We start from the raw sequence: 8814 nt of genomic DNA on the forward strand, positions 1-8814 counted from the left end.
AGTGGGTCTGGCGACGAATATGTAGCGAGGGCCAGCCGACTAGAGCATACGCAGTGGTGGGTGGTATAAGGTGCTTTAGTGACAAAACGGATGGCACTGTGATAAACTGCATCCAGTTTGCTGAGTAGAGTGTTGGAAGCAATTTTGTAGATGACATCGCCAAAGTCGAAGATCGGTAGGATAGTCAGTTTTACTAGGGTAAGTTTGGCGGCGTGAGTGAAGGAGGCTTTGTTGCGGAATAGAAAGCCGACTCTTGATTTGATTTTCGATTGGAGATGTTTGATATGAGTCTGGAAGGAGAGTTTACAGTCTAGCCAGACACCTAGGTACTTATAGATGTCCACATATTCAAGGTCGGAACCATCCAGGGTGGTGATGCTGGTCAGGCGTGCGGGTGCAGGCAGCAAACGGTTGAAAAGCATGCATTTGGTTTTACTAGCGTTTAAGAGCAGTTGGAGGCCACGGAAGGAGTGTTGTATGGCATTGAAGCTCGTTTGGAGGTTAGATAGCACAGTGTCTATGATTTGGAGGAAAGTAAACCACGTCGTTCTCCGAACATGTCACTTTTTTTTCTTGTTGGTACTCTTTAGGTACAGTATATACTAAAATGTATTCTCAAGACAAGATTACAATAATATAAAGACAACGTACACTACTGTTCAAAAGTTTGAGGTCACTTAGAAATGTCCTTGTTTTTGAAAGAAAAGCACATTTTTTTGTCCATTAAAATAACATCAAATTGATACATTGTTAATGTTGTAAATGACTCCGGGATGCTGGCCTTCCTTCCTCTGTCCAGCATTCTTTGGTCAATCGTAATATTTTATTTTTATTGGCCATACTGAGCTATGGCTTTTTCTTTGCAACTCTGCCTAGAAGGCCAGCATCGCAGAGTTGCCTCTTCATTGTTGACGTTGAGACTGGTGTTTTGCTGGTACTATTTAATGAAGCTGCCAGTCGAGGACTTTGTGAGTTTCTTAAACTAGACACTCTAATGTACTTGTCCTCTTGCTCAGTTTTGCACCTGAGGCCTCCCACTCCTCTTTCTATTCTGCTTAGAGCCAGTTTGCTCTGTTCTATGAAGGGAGTAGTACACAGCGCTATACGAGATGTTCAGTTTCTTGGCAATTTCTCGCATGGAATAGCCTTAATTTCTCAGAACAAGAATAGACTGAGTTTCAGAAGAAAGTTATTTGTTTCTGGCATTTTGAGCATGTAATCGAACTCAAAAATGCTGATGCTCCAGATAATCAACTAGTCTAAAGAAGGCCAGTTTTATTGCTTCTTTAATGAGCACAGCAGGTTTCAGCTGTGCTAACATAATTGCAAAATGGTTTTCTAATTATCAATTAGACTTTTAAAATGATAAACTTGGATTAGCTAACACAACGTGGCACAGGAGTGATGGTTGATGATAATGTAGATATTCCATTAAAAATCTGCCGTTTCCAGCTACAATGCTAATTTACAACATTAACGATGTTTACACTGTATCAATTTGATGTTATTCAAAAACAAGGACATTTCTAAGTGACCCCAAAATTTTGAACAGTAGTGTATGTAAACATACATGCGTAAAGAACAAACCTGTCCAGACCTGTTTGGATAATGCATTGCGTCATTTGGAGATACACTTTGTAGCCTATTCTACTCTGTGCATTAGGTCCTAAATGTCATTTTTATTTATACTGTGCAGTAATTGTACTTTGTACACACACCAGATACTCAGCTCATCTGTGTGGTGAATTGTTTTATGGATGGGAGAGATACTCTGAATATTTATTTGCACGGCTGTGGACAGGTCGAGGTTATCGGGACAGTAGCCTCGCACTGGGCACAAACTGGTTGAATCAACATTGTTTGAAAGTAATTTGTCAACGCATTGTGACGTTGAATCTGCTTAGCAAATGTATTGGTTTTGAAAAAAGTATATTTAGGCCTATAAAGCATTTGCACAGCCATCAACAGCTATTGTTTTAATTCACCCCAGAATTCAACTATAAATAAACCTAGGCCTAGGGTTTCAAATTCTGGTTGATTTTAAATTGAAGGATATTTAATTATATTTAATTGTTTGGTTGTCACTGCAACCAAATATCAACAGTTAAAGAATAGCACTAAATCAAATCAACCTTTTATTTAAATTGCATTTCAAGTTTGATTTGACTTAGTCCGACTCCTTCAAATGTTGATATTTGGTTAAATTGACAAAACACAATTCAATATAACTTATGAAATTCAATAAATAGCCTACTAACTTGTTAACCAATTATTTGTTGGATTAACGTCTCCAATTTAGCCAAAAACAAAGGTTAAAGAATGGGATTAAGCCAGTGGCTCAGATGGTACCATCTAAGCAGTAGATACATCTTCTTTAAATGTTGATAGTTGGTTGTGTTAACCAAACGCAATTCAATATAACTTTTGTAATACAGAAAATAGTCTAAAGTTAAGACTAATGTAACATTCAACCTTAAAATGAGTAACACATCCATGGACACATTTTGAGGTCACTCAAACTATTAATTTCTTCATAATGCGTGCATGTTCACGATAGCATGCATAGGTCATCGCAGGTCTGTGGAGATCTTCACAATTGCTGTAATAATCTGTAGAGAATCTCAAAGGACAATGATCACTTGTACTATGTAATTTTAATTTAATCTCAACTGCAATCATGGTTCTGCTATTTGATGACCGCTTTGTTGAATACTTGTTTCTGATTGGCTAGAACGGTAATCTAGAATGTACATTAAAGCAAGATAACAGGACAGTTCGAAGAGATATTGGGACATATTGGGACACCTTGCAATCATGACGCAATAAGCGCCTACACGCAGACCGTACTTGCTACAAAATTACAGAAAGCTAAACCAACAATCACACAAACTGAAATTGGATACATTATAAACACAGGTCCAACGACTAAAAAATGTAGCTAGCTAACATAGATTTAGTTTTTGCAGAGATATTGTATCCATATATTTAGAACAAACGACTGGGTCACGTCTCAAGCAACCAAAATATGAAAATATCAACGGAATGTTTTTATTTGTATTGGTAAATGTATGCTTATAATATTGTTTTCTTTGGCAACTGTGTTATAAGCGGGATAAAAGCTTAAACAAACGCAACAGAATAAAATATACTGCTATTCTGGCTGAAGAAGTTGTGTAACTGTAGCTAGCTAGCAGCAAGCAAGGGATATGAACATTGCCACTGAGCATGGCAATGGAACATAAAGATCGAATGACTGGGTCGCATTCACAAATATTCGAACGAGCAACCAAAAGATAAGAAGGTATGAATTTGCTTATATAAATAAATAAAAAGTATTTCTACCAGTAAATGTGTGCTTTCATATTGTTTTATTTGGCAACTGTGGTACAAGCGTGATAAATGCCACCGTTCTGTACATTACTTTAGAAAAATGAACTCCGCAAAGGGACGAGGCGGTCATCATCCATTATTTCCAAGGTAATGCAGGCGTTTATCCCATAAATAAACAAAACATCTGACATTGTATTCCCATTTGAACTTTGATGTGCTTTTAAATGGTTGAAAGCACAAAAAATAAATATGAATTTGGCTGTGAACACTGCATTCCATGTCACATATGTGCACCACGTCATTGCTCTCTCTCTCTCTCTGTTGTGTCCACTGAGCTGTTGGGCCCACCCTGCAACCTCATTGGATAACGCAGGGCAGGCCAACTTGTCACTCAAAATCGAGGTGCTGAAGCCAGAACTGGAATTTGCACGTGTGGGAAAATGAAGGGAGAATGGCATGGCACAGCTTCAAGAAAACATACTCTTTCAAACTAGAATTTTTGTGGCTAATTGAGATAAAACACTAATTCTGCTCATGGATTAGGCATGCATGTATGAACTACACATTGACACATCTAGCACAACGCAGGAGGTTTAAAAAAAAAAATTATTAGACGCCAAAGTACCGGAGCAAGATTTTAGATTGGTGTCCACATGAAACATGATATAGTACAGAATATTATTAGTCAAGGACTGAACTACATACATTTAAAACATTTCACACAGCCTACATATTAATACATAATACAGTTCAAATTACAGTACAATATATATAAAATGTTTGAGTCTCTTCACAGTCCCCTTTTTGTGCAGTAAGGTTCTTTAATCTGTTTTTTAAAATCTGGTTTTATTGCTAGTTTGAGTTACCTGGGGTGGTAGAAAGTTACATATAGTCATGTCTCCATTTAATACTGTGCGTTTCCCAGCCTCTGTTCTGGACCTGGGGACTGTGAAGAGACCTCTGGTTGTCATGTGTTGTACCAATGAGTGTCCAAACTGTGTGCTAACTGCTTGAGCAGAAAATTCGGTACCTTCAACACATTGAAACCTTGCACAGAGACCAATAGTGATGCAGTCAATCGCTTCTACACCTGCATTGCTTGCTGTTTGGGGTTTTAGGCTGGGTTTCTGTACAGCACTTTGAGATATCAGCTGATGTACGAAGGGCTATATAAATAAATTTGATTTGATTTGATTCACAACTTTGAGCAAGTAGAGACTGACATGTTCCCTTCGTGTACATCTAAGAGCGATATGTGCTGCTTTGATCTGAACCAACTGCAATTGACCTATGTTCCTTTTTGCTGCACAGTTGGGCAGTAGTCAAGGTAACAAAACTATGGCCTGTAGGACCTGTCTGGTCGACTGAGATGTCAAGAAGGCATCTACGCCCGAGGGTATCATGGACCAACCTCTTACCATTTTAGCAACAATTGAGTCTATATGTTTTGACCATGATTGCTTGCTATCTAGGGTTACACCCAGCAGTTTAGTCTCCTCAACTTGCTCAATCGCCACATTATGCAATAACAGATCTAAATTAAGTGATTTATCCCCCAAAAATATGCTTCTAGTTTTGTAGATATTTAACACCAGCCGATTGTTAGTTACCCATTAACAATAATGGCCCTAGCTGGCTGCCCTACGGTACACCACACTTAACTGAATTTACATGAGAGAGGCTTCCATAACGAAAAGCCTCTGTGTTCTATTAGATCGGTAACTCTCAATCCATAAGAAGGCAGAGAAGGCAGAGTGTGCTCTGGGTGTTCGTAAACTCAGAGTGTTTCGCTCTTGTAGTGTTCAGAGCACACACTGGATGCTCTGGCCGAGGAGTAGGGTTGATCTGAGCGTTCTGACCAGACAGCAGTCAAGCACCCAAGCTAACTGGCTAACGTTGGCTAGCTTGATAGCTATTTCCAGACACAAATAAAAGAACAGCACAAGCTGACCATTTTACTCTCCCTAGCAGAGCTGGTGGGGCAGTTTATATGTTATCCAGAGCGTAACTGTGCTGCTGGCAACAATTTAATTACACTTTTTTTTTACAACGTTTACTGACACCGGCCATATTCAACAGGTGTTGAGCGTTCATAAATTCGTCAGTTATTCTGTGCTCTGGCACACTCAGACGAGACTGCTCTTAGACTAGATAGCCAGAGTGAATTTACCAGCTACGACTATCGACAGTTGTCGCAGTGACATCATGAACATTCTATTGAAATAGTTACTGTCATAGTGGAGTCTGTAAAACAAAATTGCTAGCTAGCTAAACAATGAACCATAATCCCAGCATGAATCTGCAGGTAACTAACCAACCAGGTTCAATGATAGCTAGCTATCTAACATTAGGCTATAACTAGCAATGCAAATGGCTCTTAGATAAGAATAATATTACTACACAGATCATACACGTAACGTTAGCTAGCGAGCCAGTCAGCTAATGTTAGCTAGCTAGCTAACAATACACTTTAACTTGAAATGAAACAACTTTCTGACAAAATTAGAAATATGTCATATCTGAAAATGTAGCTAGCTAGACTATCTTACCCGTTTACATGTGTGGACGCTTCTCCCCATCTGTCTCCGATGCCATGGTTGCCCTTAGTTTGAAGATGTAATCCGGAAACAGGTGTTTTATACAACAGCCTTCTATGTGTTCTATTTTCGACTCCCTCTGCATATTTGCAATCAAACGTCAGAATTTTCTCCATCTCCTTAGCTATCATACTCCAATTCCACTGATTTCAAAACTCATGGCTAGCGGGAAGGTTCTTGTCTTTTTCTGAAACTTGTAATTTAACAATTGTATTCGTATTTACAGATGGCATAAAAGTTTGTTATTAAGGCACACAAAAGTTCACATGTTCCAGAAGGCATTTCTGCCCAAAAACGCATTTTGATAAAAAATGTAAAAAAGGTTTACATTCAAATGGCTCTCCTGTGAAGTAATGACATATGCCTAGTTTCCTGAAATGAATCACAATTTGAATTCAGCGAATCATCAGTCATTTGTGTCAGTTTGCTAAGCACTTGTAACAGGCTAATTGGTCAGCTGTTTGAACCATTAAAGGGTGTTCTGCTCTTCTTGAGTAGATGAGTGACCTTTTCCTCCCTCCATGTCTGAGTCTTCTTGGCTTAAATTGAAGATGTGGCAAACAGGAGTCACAATTTATTTCGCTACCAACCTCAGCAATTTACCATCCAGGTTGTGGAAACCAAACCAGGTGGTTTGTCCTTATTTATAGATAGGAACATTTTTTCCCCCTCTTCCACACCCAAATTGTGGAACTCAAAACTACAGTGTTCATCTTTCATTATTTGGTCCATTATGCATGAATATGAAGGCTCAGCATTTGTTGTTTGCATGTCATGCCTATGTTTGCTAATCTTTCAAAAAAGAAGTTCTTACTGGTAGGTAATATCAAAAGGTTTTGCTATGAACAAGCCACCTGCCTCAATGAAGTATGGAGCCGAGTTTGCTATTTTGCCTAGAATTTCATTTTAAGTTCTCCAGAGCATTCTTTATATCATTTATCTTTGTTCCATAGTATAGTTTATTCGTCTTTTGGTTTAGTTATGTGATTTCTCAATTTACTGTATGTTTGCCAGTCTGCTGTGTTGTCAGACTTATTTGCTATTCCCTTTGCCTCATCCCTCTCAGCCATACAGTTTTTCATTTAATCATCTAGCCATGGGGACTTATCAGTTCTAACAGTGTTTCTTGATGGGCCCATGCCTATCATTAACCGGAAGAAGTAGTTTCATAAATGCTTCAGGTGCAAATTCAGGATGTTCCTCATTACACTCATCAGACTAACAAATATTTTTCACATCTTCGATGTCATTGCAAAATTATAATTTATACACAATTTTAGGCCCCGGCTTTGTAACTCTGGTTGGTTGATTGATAACATGAACCCGATTGCAGATGTTTGAAAGCATAGTGATAACACACTGGAAATTCAACTAACTTTTGACTGTCTTTGGAGTGGATGAATAAAGGTTGCAATCTCATTGATCAACGTCTCAACCAAATATTACCCAATTATCCATGTTGAAATGACGTGGTTTGCCCAGTGGGCTATTACGCTCAGTCTTGAACTTTGGATAACAAAATTAGGCTGTAATGATGAGAGTATAAAACTATTGACTATAAAAGTGCGCTGTTTTGTCGATTTGTACAGTATGTGTCATATCGGCAGGTTGGATTAATTTGCATACAGGGAGGGAACCAGGGAATCTGGTCACAATACGGACTAAATGTTATTACCATGTGTCGAAGCAACAAATCTCAATCAGATAGTGATCGGATCATCTCGTTCGGATTTGAATAATCCTCAAAGCACCGAATGCGTCCCCTTATATTTCAGTCTCATCAGGCTCATTTCCCTTTCGCACCGAAATCGAGCGTGATTCATCGGTTGTGGGAAGGGCCTCCTCAGGGCTGGGAGCTGGAGTGTCCTTAGGAATATGTAAGGTAGTGAACGTAGGCATCTTGAACTCCATGCTCTGAGTCTGAGTAGACCTGCCGCCATGACCACAACGCAGCGACTTTAGCAGGGGCCGCAACGAGCGGGTCAAGTTTTCCTCTGAGCTCCTCAGAGTCCGTTTGTTGACATGCTCAATGGTGAGGCGGCAGCGCAGCACCTGGACAAAGACCTGTTGGAATTGGCTGGAGGAGAGGTTGTACAGGAAGGGGTTAAGCACGGAGCTGAGGTAAAAGAAGGTGTCGGCCACAGGGTGCAGCGCCACATAGCTGCGGAAGTAGGGCATTGTCCAGCTGGACTTGGGCACGGCGGCAGTCATCAGGCGACGCACCTGGTTGGGAAGCCAGCAGACGGTGAGGGAGCCCACTATTAAACCTGAGAAAAGAGGGATGGAGACAGGGAGTGAGAGAGGGGGAAGAAGAGAGAGGGAGAGTAAGTAATTAAGAATAGGGAAGTAGACTAATGAATAATGCTAATAAATGTCAGTGCATGGAGGTCTGTGCTGGTGTACAAAAATCAGCCAGTTAGTTCTTAGGGGATTGCGTTGATTTCAAATTACATTTCAATAATTTAGTTGTATTTATATTCATATTGGCATACTACTAAATGGTCCACTGATTATGAATTGAGGGCTTGAAATGCTGTGAAATCCGAAAATAAATTATGAGCTACGTAAATATTTTATTCAGCCCTGTGTCACAGTGAAGTGGAGTTGAGAGTAGAAGAGGTGCATTATAAGTCGACAGTGAGTAGTCCATTAGAGAGGGTAATTACACATTCTTACTGACTCCTTGATTGTTTTAGTGAATCTCAAGACTACAACAGTACCCATTCTAATGGTAAAAATTATACAACATATAAAGAAAAAACATCAACGGGGAAATGTCTTTTATCCAATTCATATTTTCATTCATGGGGGTGTTATTTGATGTGTAACAATTATTTTAAAAGAAAACCCCAGAATAAAGGCAACTGCTGAAAAACATTGTTTGAAC

Source organism: Oncorhynchus kisutch, linkage group LG26, assembly GCF_002021735.2.
Source record: "Oncorhynchus kisutch isolate 150728-3 linkage group LG26, Okis_V2, whole genome shotgun sequence".
In the NCBI taxonomy this organism is placed as follows: domain Eukaryota; kingdom Metazoa; phylum Chordata; class Actinopteri; order Salmoniformes; family Salmonidae; genus Oncorhynchus; species Oncorhynchus kisutch.